General features: G+C 43.8%; 1 protein-coding gene and 1 long non-coding RNA gene across 22 annotated transcripts in view; both read left to right on the top strand.

Moving 5' to 3' along the window:
• Positions 1-14,104, top strand: part of STAU2 (staufen double-stranded RNA binding protein 2) — a 342,658-nt gene that overhangs the window by 316,265 nt on the left and 12,289 nt on the right. The gene's annotated exons all lie outside the window — the stretch shown is intronic.
• Positions 4,235-8,275, top strand: LOC116544580. The gene is made up of 2 exons (XR_004265958.1): positions 4,235-7,035; positions 7,071-8,275. It is a non-coding gene; the product is annotated as an uncharacterized LOC116544580 (long non-coding RNA).

Genomic DNA, 14,104 nt, shown 5'->3' with positions numbered 1-14,104 from the left:
GTATCCAGGGCACAGAAATCACAAGTCACTACTTTTTTTTTTTTTAAGAGACAGGGTGTCACTCTGTCACCCAGGCTGGAGTACAGTGGAGCAATCTCAGCTCACTGCAGCCTCAAACTGCTGGGCTCAAACATTCCTCCCACCTTCACTTCCCAATAGCTAGGACTACAGGCACATGTCACCACATCCAGCTAATTTTTAGTTTTTAAAGGCAGTCTTACTGTGTTGCCCAACCTGGTCTCAAACTCCTGGCCTCAAGCAGTCCTCCCATCTCAGCCTCCCAAAACATTGTGTTTACAGATATGATCCACTGAGCCCAGCCGATACTTTTTTCAAATCCAAAAAGGCTTCTTCATAGAGAAGATGCCTGATTTCCCTTGGGGCTCATCCCACATTACATCTCAAATACTATGAGTACTACTTACATTTACAAATCAGGATATTGCCTTGTTGCTTTCTATGCATGTATTCATTCGTTCATTTTCCTCCTTTGAAAGGTCATTTTACCCTTATTTGGGTAATAATACTAGCCATACAAAGCACTAAGTTGCATGCTGCCAAATTCCAAATAGCTTATTGCTTTTAGAAATGGCCTCCCGCTCCTGCTTTCAGCAAATTCTTCTATCCTTTTGATAACTTAATTCATATCCTTTCCACATATTTATCCAAAGAGGCAGCTTTTTAATTCTGGCACAGTCACTCTTTTTTTTCCTCCTGGGCTTTGATACTACCAGATGCTAGAGGAAAAATATTCACAATATGCCTACAATCTATTTCAATATATGATTCTATCCAATTGAATGTCAGGCATTTCTAAAGAATGCTGTTAGTTGATATAACGTCCCTTGCCCAAGTTAAGTTTTCGATTTGAAATTGCGTATTGGAATGCCTTGTGTTACATTTTGCCCCAAATTTATAAATCTGTCATGGATTCTCCCTTTTGTTTTGCCTCCTTAATAGATGAACCACCAAGAATGAAGTTTAGCATGATATCTTGAGAAAGCAAAAGAAAATATTCTGCTTTTGAAAGGGAATGTACCCTTAGGCAAAAATTTTTAAAAAAATTCTCTGTCTCGTAAAACACGTTAGGAAATGCCAGTTGTCATGCATGCAGCTTAAGATGGATTAGGAGTCCATCACTGATCATGGAATAAATTCTTATGCTTTTAACGTTACATGTTCATTTGCAGCCAAGCAATTAGAAAAAAAAAAAACTGTGTTTGGCTATATTAGAATGTGTCAACCCTCTTAAAGTACTAGAAGTTTCTAGAAACAATTTAGGAGAATTTTTTTCAAAAGTATTTGGCAGGCCAAACTCATATCCCCATGAGTATACTAAATTTCTTCTCATTTGGGAGTGGAGGTAGGTAAGGGGGACCACTTGTGACCATATTATTCAAACACAGAGTAAATCTCTTTGCATGATTACATTGTCTTAATGAAGATGTTTTGCAGAAATCAGGATACTAGCTGCTTCTTTGAAATGGTTAAGTATAGACTTTAAACAATACTTTTAATGGAGTTTCTAAAAATTGCCAAATCAAGTGTGGTATTACTAGCGATGTGCTTCCCTTTTAGCTGTAGCTAAAAGAAGATATAGTTTACTTCTTGAACCTGAGAGTGACTTTGCATTTGTGTTAGTTTAAAAAAAAATACTTACTAGAAAAAAAATTAAAGTCCCAATAAAGTTTCTTCCAAAGTTGTGACGATATAATTGACATAAATTTAAAACACTTTAGGGACATATAACACTTACCTTACTTCATTTGAAAGGCCAACCAACGGGCAGCAGCTGCTTACTCCAGACTGATTTCTCTTTAAACATCAAGCGAATCGTTAGTTCTGGGTTTCAATAAACAGGGGACATAATCTGCTCCCTAATTTCCACAGGAAACTTCTGAAAATTAATGAAACTATTAATTTTCATTAAATTAATGAAAATTAATTAACTAATGTATGTAAGAGGTGGCTTTGAGGTGGCTAGATATTCTTGCACATGGGTACTGTTTTTAACCACTCATTCGTTCTTTCAGTCATTCAGCCAATAAGTATGGAGGATCTACAATTAATATTCGGCAATGAATAAAACAGAACATTCCTGCCCTCATGGAACTTATTTTCTTTTTCTTTCTTTCTTTCTTTTTTTTTTTTTGAGACAAAGTTTTGCTCTGTTGCCCAGGATGGAGTGCAGTGACATGATCTTGGCTCACTGTAGCCTCTGCCCACCGGGTTCAAGCAATTCTCCTGCCTCAGCCCCCCAAGTAGCTGGGATTACAGGCACACACCACCACGCCTGGCTAATTTTTGTATTTTTAGTAGAGACAGGGTTTCATCATGTTGCTCAGGCTGGTCTTGAACTCCTGACCTCAGGTGATCCGCCCGCAAAAGTGCTGGGATTACAGGCGTGAGCCACCACGCCTGACAGAACTTACTTGCTAATGGGAGATACAGATACTAAACAAGTAAATGGTTAAATATATAATAGAATTTTAGGAAGCAATAAAATTTTAAGAAATTTTGCTAAAAGCGAGGCAGTGTGAAGACCTATGAGAATATAAGGGTATGAGTGGGGTGATTTGACTCCTTTAGATCCAGGGGTCACAAGGAGGGGACATTGGAGAAGAGACCTCCATGAAGTGAGGGAGCAAGCCATGTGAACTGAGAGGAAAATCACAGGAAAGTCCTTGAGACTGGAGTGAACTCAGGGAGTTCTAAAAGCCAAGAGGCTGATGCGCTGGAGATCCTGGGGCTGGGAGCACATCGCAGGTGATGATCTGTGGACTGGGACCACATCGCAGGTGATGATCCTGAAGCTGCAAGTGGAGCAGGATCATATAGGACTTTGGGGCTGTAGTCAGGAGTCTGGCTTTTGTTGTAAGAGAAGTGAAAAGCTCTTGGAGGATTTGAATAGGCTAGCGACCAGTTCTTATTTACATTTCAAACACATCACTCTGGATATATGCAAAGGGTTAGCTTTGGATGAGTAGGGATGGACACAGGGGTGTGAGTTGGGAAGGTAGAGCTTGGGCCTCCGAGAGAGATGACAGTGGCTTGGGCTAGAGCCAAAGCAGAGCTGGTGGTGAGTAGACTCTGAGTGCATTTCAGAAAAGGACCAATAGAACTTGCTAATGGGTTTGATGTGGGTGATGAGGGAGAATGGAAGCAAGTGAGGCTGATTGCTAGGGTTTTTGCCTGAGACACTGGTGGAACGGGGATACCATTTCCTCGGGGAAAAGTGGTTTGGGGTTGGTAATCAAGTTTCACTTCGGGCGATTTTGAAATGCTTATTAGACATCTAAGTGGAGAAATCCACTAGGCAGTTGGATTTGTGACCTCTAGGGCAGGAGCCCAGGCTAAAGATAGGAATTTGGGGCCATCAGTATTTATAAGGGATTTAAGCCATTGGTCTCAGTGAAATTATCTAGGGAGAGAATATTGATATATAAGAGATACAAGGATGGGCTTGAAAAGTCAAGAAGGAAAAGCCAGCTACACAGGAGGCTGAGAGCCGAAGCAGGAGGAAAAGCAAGATGGCAGCGGGTCCCAGAAGTCAAGCAAAATCTAGTCTCCCAATATTAAGGAAAAAATGGAAGCAGCTGATTAACACCCTCTCAGGTCCTGCACCTTGACCTTCACTATTAAGAGGCTCCAGGACTTGCGCTGTATCTTGAGCAGTCAGGTGACACACTCTCTTCCTGGACTGAGGTGGGATGATATAGGTAGTTCAGAATTCAGCTCCAGAACCAGGCCACCTGAGTCCACATTCCAGATCTATCAGGAGCAAGCCATAGGGGCTTGCACAAATGACTTCCTCTGTGTCTTGGTCTCTTTGTCTTTAACTGCAAATGAGAGTCAAACCAACCTGTGGTTACTGTGAAGATGAAGTGAGTTAGGAGATGGCAAGTCCTTAGAACAGGGTGAATGTTTCATCAGCAGAAGATACTTTCCTGTTTACTAATGAGGATTTGTACTTGCTCAAGGTCATATGACTGGTAAGAGGCGGAGCTGCTATTGAGCCCAAGTTTGTTCAGCTGAAAATCTCAGCCCCTTTCCCACCCCTGTCACTGCAGCCTCCACCTGGTGGATTCAAGAGATTCTCCTGCCTCATGCTCTTGAGTAGCTGGGATTACAGGCGTCTGCCACCATGCGAGGCTAATTTTTGTATTTTTCAGTAGAGATGGAGTTTCACCATGCAGGCCAGGCTGGTCTCGAACTCCTGACCGCAAATGATCCACCCACCTCAGCCTCCCTGTGCTGGTATTACAGGGATGAGCCACCATGCCCAGCCAGATCTCAGCCTCTTAATCAGCTTGCTGTCCTGCCTCCACACAGGATTCAGGGAACTGAAGATAGTGCTTGACTTTCGCATGCAATAGGGGTGCTGGCGCAGCTCCTGCCAGCTCGCAGTGCCAGCTATGCACACGTCTTCCCAACTACCCATCAGCCAGGGTAGGGGTGTCAACAGATGCTACATTTAGGGATTCTCCCCGCACCGAGTCAGTCACAGTACTGTCCATGGAGAACCCCCCAGGAAGTCCAGACACATCTGTCAGTTAATCCCCATGGCAGGATGGTTTTGCTGATGCAGTCTGCTAAACGGGGACATTGAGGAACCAGGTATAGAGGCTTTCTTACATGACTAGTGGTGAAGTTCAGGTACAAATGGGTCCTCCTGACAGTGGGAAGACAGCTTTCACTAGCAAACCACGCTCACTGCACACTAGGTAGTTCTGAATGCCATGTCTCCAATAGCCCTTCTCATGCTGGGAATTTGCTGGTGCTGTTTATCTGTGTGGCCTTGTCCCGGTGAGCAGGCCTAACTGAGTATCACGGAGCCTAAAAGATGAGAAGCCTGCACAGCCACCTGCCTCCCACCTGACATTTGGCCCAAGGCAGTGGGCGTCACCCAGTCTTAGCATCTAGCGTGCCCTTGCCAGTCGCCAGGCTCCTTCCTGTTTTGAGCCTGAATCCATTTACCTGCAGCTTCCACTCCTTGGACGTGGCCCAGCCTTCCCCAGAATAAGGCACTGCCCTTTTCTACACCATCACTTTGAAACTGCCTGGGACACTCACTGTGCCCTCGATTCCCACTCACCCTCGAGGCTGTGGCCAATCTGAGTGGCTTTGTACCCCAGCTCCCTGTGGCTCACCCCAAATGCTGCCTCTCTGGGACACCTCTTGGTGCCATTGCTGTATGTCCTTTCCTCACAGCCGTTTGGTTCCACTGCCGTCGCTGTCCTGCCTGTCTCCCTGCTGCGACGCATGCCATGGAAAGGTGGTGACAGTCTGTTAGCGCCTAGCGTGGTGCCCAGTTCTCCATGAGTATTTGTTGAATGTGTGGCCATACCCAGTGGTGAGTCAGAGAGGCCAGGCCCCTCCCTCAAGGAAGTAATGACAGACTGAGACAAGTGCCATAAGCACAGTGCTGTGATTTTTTGGGGGGCAACACTCTAGACGGAGCGGTCAGGGGAGGCCTCCCTTGAGCTAAGACCTGGAGCTAATGAGTAAGTAGCTGGTGGAGAAGGGATGGCCGGAGGGACCAGCCAGAAGGAATCCCTGAGGCAAAAGGAGCTTGTCCCAGGAGAGGAACAGAAAAGAGCCCAGCACAGAGTAGAGCAGTGAAGGGGGCGTGGTGCGTGGGCCCTGGGAAGAGGTATGACTACCTTGCAAGTGCAGGGGAGGCTGCTGAAGGGTGTAGCGGGCAGGCGGCCTGATCCTCCTTCTGCAGGAGTGGGGCGAGCTCTTCTCTCTTGCCTGACTGGCCCGTGGGGAATGGGCAGAGGCAACCAAGGACCCCCTGGCACCTCGGCCTCTCCTCTCAGGCCCAGCCTCCCCTCCCCAGGCATCTCGGCCAGACTCTCCCCTTTCCCTGGGCCCAACACCAACCTTACACCTCAGTGTGACTTTCAGTCCCTCTTTAAAAGCTGTATATTCATTTTCCATGGCTGTGGTAACGAATTGCCACAAATGTGGTGGTTTAAACCAACACCAACGTGTGATCTTGCAATTCTACAGGTCAGAAATCCCATGGACTTGCTGCAGCTATTGAAGTGTCTGCAGGGCTGAGTTCCTTTCTGGAGGCTCTAGGGGAGAAGCTGTTTCCTTGCCTTTCCAGCTTCTAGCAGCTGCTGCATTCCTGGGTTCATGGCCCCTTCCTCCATGTTCAGAGCCAGTAATGACACGTCCCTCACACCCTTCTCCCTTCAGCTGGGAAAGGTTCCTTAATTTTAAGCATGTGTGTGATTAGATTGGGCCCACCTGGGTAGTCCTGGCTACTTGTCCCATCTCCAGCTCCTTATCCTAACTCAGCTCCACAAAGTCCCCTTGCCAGGTGAAGTAACATATCACAGGTAACATGGATTAGGACATGGACATCTTTGGGGGCCATTATCCTGCCCACCACAGGACTCCTAGATCTTAAAGGATCAATCAATCAAACACAATGTGTGAACTGTCAGGATGTAGATTCAAAAACTGACTTTAAAGGACATTGTTGAGACTATCAGGGAAATGTTCACGTGGGTATTTAGATGATATGAAGGACTTAGAGTTGATATTATTAGGTGTGTTAATGGGGAGATACATGTGGAGCACGCCCTGTGGAGAGGAAAGCCAACCAGGGCAAGATGCTGGCTCTGAGAACAGAGAGAACAGAATAAGACCCCTGTCTGCAAGCACCTGTCTGCCTGGGGGAACTTCAGATAGAAGTGGATGGTCATCAGCTGAGGAATATTTTTTTGAGGATGTTCTGTAGATACCCTGTGGAGATTTCAAAGAGGGAAGTGGCCCTACCAGCCAAGGGTTGACCAGCTACCTGGGAGATAACACGTAAACACATCAAAGGCGATTCACAGTTTAGAGAGGCAAATGGCAAGCCCTGTTAGGAACCCAAAGGGAGACAGGCTGGGAATTAGGAGCATCTACCTGGAGAAGCAGAAAAGACTTCAGAGGCAAAGGTTTGGAGACAGTGGGCAGACCAACCTCAGCAGGGCAGAAGGTCACAGGGTATCTCCACACTAGCTGGCCAGGGAGCTTGTGGATAACGCTGACATCTGCCAGGTGTTCCTGAGGCTGGGGACTGGTCTCCTGGGTTGGGGGCGTCACACTCTAGGAAATGGACTGGCACTCAGTGAGGCTGTGGGATGGAATGGGGCCAGCCAATGGGGTCCTTGAACGCTGGGCCAAAGATATGGAATGTGATTTTAGGGCCGGGAGTTGCTAATGGCTTTTGATTGAGAGAGTGGCTTAATGATAATTTTCTCTTAGGAAGATCAGTGAGAGAGCAACAGGCTGAAGGAATGAAGAAAAATACAAAGGAAATTGAACTTACATTAAAATGGAGTGAGAAAGGGAGTGTAAAGAATTTCATGACTGGATGGTGGACTCATGAGAGAGCAAAAGAGAGAAAGATGTGTAATGAAAGCCTTCATTTATTAAACACCACTATGGTCAAGGCATTCGCCTCTGAAATAATCCGTTGTATTCATGTAGTCTTCAACTTACAAATGATGAAAAAGAGGGTCAGAGAGATAAAATGACTTACGTAAGGACACACAGCTGGTCTGCAGTGGAGGTGGAGTTTTAATCCAGGTCTAACAGACTCCACATGCCAAGCACTCTCCCTTGGTCAGGTGACAGCGAGAGTCTATTCATTTTCTCTTGCTGCCTTAACAAATTGCCACAGACCTAGTGGCTTAAAACAACACAATTGTATGATCTTGGAGTTCTGTAGGCCAGATGTCAGACAAGGGTCTCACTGGGCTAAAATCAGGCATCAGCAGTGCATTTTTGGAGGTTCCAGGGGAGAATCCACCTCCTTCCCTTTTTCAGCTTCTAGAGGCCACTCACATTCCTTAACTCAACACAAGGAATGTGAGTGACCTCTCGAAGCTGGAAGCCCCGTTCCTCCATCTTCAAAACCAGCATCATTGCCTTTCTTGGACCTTTTGTCCTTAGCCACTTCTTTCTTTCTGACCACAGCCAGGAAATGTTCTGTGATTTAAAGGACTTGTGTCATTTGAAGCAGACGCCCGGAGAACCCAGGCTAACCTTCCTACCTCAGCGTTCATACCCTCATCTCATGTGCAGAGTCCCTTTTGCAATGGGAGGTAGTGTGTTCATAGGTCCCGAGGATTAGGATGTGGGCATCTGGGGGGCTGCGATGCTGCCCACCACACAGATGAGCCTGCTGTGTGGACATGTACCTCGGCAGCAGATGGGTGTACCCATAGCTCTCTTTCAGTAAGCCTGTGACAAAGGGAACTTTGTGTTGAATCAAAAATAATTAAATAGGCCAGGCACAGTGGCTCACACCTGTAATCCCAGCACTTTGGGAGGCTGAGGCGGATGGATTGCTTGAGCCCAGGAATTCGAGACCAGCAAGGCTAACATGGAGAAACCACGTCTCTACTAGAAACACAAAAATTACCCTGGCATGGTGATGCAGGTCTGTAATCCCAGCTACTTGGGAGGCCGAGGCACAAGAATCGCTTGAACCCAGGAGGCGTAGGTTGCAGTGAGCCGACATCGTGCCACTGCACTTCCAGCCTGGGAGACAGAGCCAGACTCTGTCTAAAAAAAAAAAAATTAAGTAAAGGACAAAAAAACAGAATTTGAAAAGAAATAATATTCAGAAAACAGAAAGAGCCTGGTTAGAGGAAGACCTGGTAGCAAGATACTGCACTGAACATTGTTCTAAGCACAGAACACATTCTGTGCAGTTACTCCTGCTGTCAGTTCCACTCTGCGTTGTCAAGGCTAGCAGCTACGCCATTCCCCTTCTAAGAGCCTGACTGCAGAAATAAAGGCAATGGCTAAGTCTGTGATTTAAGTGCTCGATTTTAAGTGAATTCCCCAAATTCTAGAGCTAAAACACCTGTTCTTTGTCTGAGGCAACTGTCTAAAATCTGCGTGTCTCTCCAACCACCTACTCCTCTATTTTTTTCATGAGTAACCATCACCTTAGCAGGCAGATGCTCCTTTGTTCCGAGAGTAAGTTTTAGAAATAGACAAGTAGAAAGTACCAATTTTATGGAAATCATCTGAATTGATAGGATTGTGGAAGCATGAATAAAAAGTGCAGGCTATAATAAAATTATTAGAAAACAGGGAAGCAAATGGGTTAAAGTTCAATATAATCCTTTTTTATTTAAAAAAATGGTCATATCATTGATTCATCTGAAATGTAATAGACTGAAGAGCCTGTCGTAACATGATAAGTTTAGAAATACACGAGTCTCTTTTTGGTTTCTCTTATTTTATATAAAAAGAGACATAGTATGTGGTATTTAATTACCAACCTTTCAAAGAAAGAAAAGGGTGACTTAGAAACATTAACATTCATGTACTTTGGGCAATAAACTTCCAAGCTTATTGAAGAACCTCCTGGTTTTTCAGTTATTTTGATGATTGAATATAGAATCAGTATTAGAAATTGTTGGGATGAGAAATTAGAAGACTACTCAACTGCACATGAAGACATTTACATTTGACACCTCTCATTTCCTTATGAAAGAAGACGGATTTAATTAACTGCATGTATGACTACTGTGTGCATTCTGAGGTGAATCTAGCAGTTAGATCAGCTCCCAGGAAGAGCTCAACATAAATAAGCTCTTCAGGGAGAAAAGGCAAAACAAACCAAAACTTTGAACACTTAAAAAATGAAAGCCACATTTAGACATGTTTGGTTACCATCGACTTTAATGGGAACTACTTGTCTATTTCTGGGAACCAGAATATGACGTTGGTGGGGGAAGTCTGAAACGAAAAAAGGAAAGATAAAAAGATGTGCTGTGCATCAATGCGCACAGACGCCACAAAGAACTACATATTGCAGGGGATAAGTGAATACCCACATTTTGTTAATGAAGACTGCTGTTATCTCTGAGAGAATGACTGAATGCTGCTACATTGTGGTTACAAACTTTAATTCTGAAGAAGAAGCAGGGCTGGTTTCAACACTATTTGCAAATTGCTAATTGACAAGAGGAAAGAAATTACAAAATGACTGGACTCACCTCCATTCTGTGGGTACACACACACGTGCGTGCACGCGCAAAGGAAGGCCAACAAATAGGCATGAAAAGTATCTTATTGGCATCATGTTTCTGGCATTGCTATAACTACGCGCAAAACAAGCGATACATGAAACGGTAGTGACATCTGTTCTAGAATCTGTGGGGCTTTACTCACAAAACAGTTGTAAAATCTTTGGGGGACAAAAATATTTCTGTGTATCTATACAGATGCTTTCCTCTAAGGGACACACACACACACACACACACACACACAGACAATCACATGCAAATGAATATGTGTTTACCTGAAAAGACAGAAATAAGGAAAGGAAATGTCATCCACTTCTCTAAAAAACTTGTTTAATATTTTCCTTTCAAATGAAGCTACATTTATTGCTTTAGATGTACCTTTTCTTTCTTTTTTCAAAATCCTAGAACATATTGCCATGAAGCTAAGTTTAAGATTCCAGTTAGTGGGTTGCGGTAACATACAAGTAGATGCTAAATGTGTTTGTTTTGATTTGCCAGGAAAATATCTTCTGAGCTTGGAAATGAAATCATTTAGTTGTCTTTTTGTTTATGGCCAAAGACTTATGGGGCATTCTGGATACTTATGTTAGTGTATCTTTAAAATTCTCTAATCCTCAGCATGTGGGAAGTTACGCAGCTTGGATTTAAGCATCATTCAGGATGTTCTTCATTAAGGAACCCGGATTTGCCTCCTGCCCACAACTCCCCAAGATTACTTTACATTTATTACACAGCAAATTGTCCATGTTGAAAGTGAACTGCAGACTGTAGGATTTGAACACCTTGTTATCAATTTATCCTCTCAGTAAATATAAAGTTTAGAGCTTGCTTCTTAATTTGGCTTCAAGTAAGTCTTCCAAAATGAAGGTTATTTGATTTTTCTCTCACTCCAAAGTGTCTTTTAATATTATATAGCATATTTATAATTTTTTGAGTTTTAAAGTAGCTGGTCTCTAGTTTAAACATGAGGCTATTGTTGATTTTACCATCTTCTAGACAGGTTTGGAGATGTGTAGTAAAACATTTTTGTGGACTGTTAAATTTTAGTGTTTGCTCACAAAGCCACTGCATTATATGTTCTTTGAAATTATCGATCTGGTAGCAAAAGCTCATTCTGCTTGCTGACTTCAGTATATACTTGGGTCTTGCTAAATTAGTGTGGCTCTTACAGGTACTGATGTGATCCTATTGTGGACATTTTCATGTAGAAAGAGAAGCAAACTCATTTCTTTCCATGCCATTCTTTCATCTGTAAAGTGTTGTTTCTGGGAAAATAGGGGGTGATGAGGTGTGAGGGGAGAGCCCTGATTCCTTGAGCTCATGGCGAGCAGCGGAGGCAGTCGCTCTGAAGGGTTTTGCCCGTACCTGCGAGCGGGATACATGGGCAGCCCTGCCCACTGTTTTCCTGAAGGTATTGAGCTTGTCGTTATCTGTACATCACAGTTAAACCCTCACCCTTGATTTTTGTTCGCCTCACCTTTGCAATCCCAGTACCTCTTCTCACTGCAGCGTCCTGCATGTCATGCGCCCAGCAAAAACCCTGAGGCTTTTCCCTCCTGCCAGAAGCCACGGGAAGGTACGAAATGAAAGTCTTTTCAGAAAAATGGAGAAGAGAGACAAGCAGAGCGAACAAGACCCTCAGAATGTGAAGAAAGGAAGAATCCAGTACAGCTAGTGCTCAACTTACGACCACGATTGGTTCCGACAGACCGGTCGTAACACAATTTGTTAGTAAGTTGAGTAGGCTATATGTACAGTACTGTGAAATGATGTTATAAAAATCTTTAAGTCATATTTTATCATAATTTTCTTTCATTATTGTCATGTATCATAATTTTCTTTGTTCATTTTATGCCATTTGTATCATCTCTACACCATTTTGTTTCTTATTTTTACATTCGTCAGGTTTACGTAAAACACTGCATTACCAGTACAACTGGTTTAATATTTGCAAAACATACAAAATTACAAAATACAACTGCATACAAAAATACAAAATACCGGTGTAAAAAATACCATAGGAAACATTTTCCCAATTGCAAAACATATCAAAATCTATAAACATGTACGAAATATTTTATTGGCCGCTGGTGCTTGGCTGCGGATCGTTGATGTCGTCATCTGAGGCAGCAGTTGGGGTTACCGGAGTTGGTTTTTTCATAAACATGGTGAGCTTTGTCTGAATTGTATGTCTCTTTTTTTCTTCAAAAATTTCACGATACGGGCGAAACACGTGGTGCGCCATCCGTTCCATCCTTGCAAATCGTTCGATGTTTGGGTCCATTGCTTCGAAATGTATAAGAAGTTTATTGGGAGGGGTTTGATGAAAAATATCGGCGCTGCCAGACGCGGAGCAGTTGTGGCTAGCGATTGTGGTCGTAAAGTCGAATGGTCGTAAGTTGCATAGGTCGTAAGTCGATCAATACCTGTAGTCTTGTTTGTGGCCATTGGGTAATAAAACCCAAGTGACAAAATAATTACTCTAGCCATTTAGTTTTAGCCAAAATTGCAAGTGTTACAGAGGTGCTGAGCGAAGCCTCGGAAGCCAACCCAGGGCTGGGGGCGGACTGCCAACGGGAAACTGTGTGCTCCCCACAAAACAATCCTTTTCTAGAAGATGGAGATAACTTTCTGAGCTTACCTCCAGTAATTATTGATGAGAAACAATTAATAGAATGAGTATGGAAGAGGTAATAAGAGTAATTTTGAAATATTAATATTAAAAGAAGCTCTGCTGAAATCAGGTATGCTGAATGTGAACAGTTTTAAATTTGGAGGAAATAAGAGACATGAGCCATGCCTGTGATCCCAGGTCTTTGGGAAGCCAAGGCGGGAGGGTTGCTTGAGCTTGGGAGTTTGAGACTAGCCTGGATGACATAAGCAGGACTTTGTCTCTACTAGAAATAAAAAAAAATTTAGCCAAGTATGGTGGTGCCTGCCTATAGTCCCAGCTACTTGAGAGGCTGAGGTAGGAGAATCGCTTGAGCTTGGGAGGTCTAGACTGCAGCGAGCCGTGATCACACCACTGTACTCCAGCCTGAGCAATAGAGCGAGACCCTGTCTCAAAAAAAAAAAAAAAAAAAAAAGAGAGAGGCCTGAGTAAGAATGTATGTTGGTTTCAAATCTTTGCTCTACCACAGTGACCTTAAGTAGGTTACTGAATTCTCTGAGCCTCTGTTTCCTTATGGGTAGGAACTATCTCACAAGGCTGTGATAACACCTCAGGTCATGGCAGGTAATGGGCTGGTCCTATGCCAAGGGCGGAGTGATGCTCATCAAATGGTAGCTATTACTGTTTACACAGGTTAAGATAAATCGGTCACCACTGCCTCTTATCAATTAGAAAGAAATCCCTCTCATGATTCTAAGCTATTGTATGCAGGGTTATCAGTGAGATGTGGGTTGAATTATCTGATCAGGTAGATAAGGGACTGTCCCTTGGAAGCCTTTAAGCATACCTGTGGAGGACAGCAGCCACGCAAGAATTTTGAAAACCCGTTCATGGTGTCAAGTGACAGAGCACGCCGCCATTCAGATTATAGAACATTCTTGGAGTGATGACAATCATTTTGACAGCACATGGGGGACCTACCTGGCCTGTTGATAAAGTCGTTCAGGGGATTTTGCAAGAGTTAAAACACTGAAGCTGCTCCCTGAGACCGGGCCTTCATCTCACATATGCAGCTGTCTTCAGATGGGAGACAGCCGGTGCCATGGGTCCTGGTCTGGGTGAAGTAGGTCCTTAAAAATATTTTAAAAATCATTTTTAGTTGTTGTCTTGTCCTTGCTAGAAATAAAACAGGACTGAGAAGCCCTAGAGCCCTTAGGAACCCCATTCAGCGATATCACATTGCAAAGTTCCATTTCCTGGCTCTTGGTAGCCCTCTGTGATAGTACATTTGGGATCCAACACTCTCACATCTATTTACCTGAAAAGCTTGAAATCTGGATGTCAAGAACTATTTGCACGCCTGTGTTTATTGCAACAGTATTCACAACAGCAAAGACGTGGAATCAACCTAAATGTCCATTAACGGATGAATGGACAAAGAAAA

Source organism: Sapajus apella, unplaced genomic scaffold, assembly GCF_009761245.1.
Source record: "Sapajus apella isolate SASKATOON/1434 unplaced genomic scaffold, GSC_monkey_1.0 scaffold222, whole genome shotgun sequence".
In the NCBI taxonomy this organism is placed as follows: domain Eukaryota; kingdom Metazoa; phylum Chordata; class Mammalia; order Primates; family Cebidae; genus Sapajus; species Sapajus apella.
This window is presented reverse-complemented; position numbering and strand designations above follow the sequence as displayed.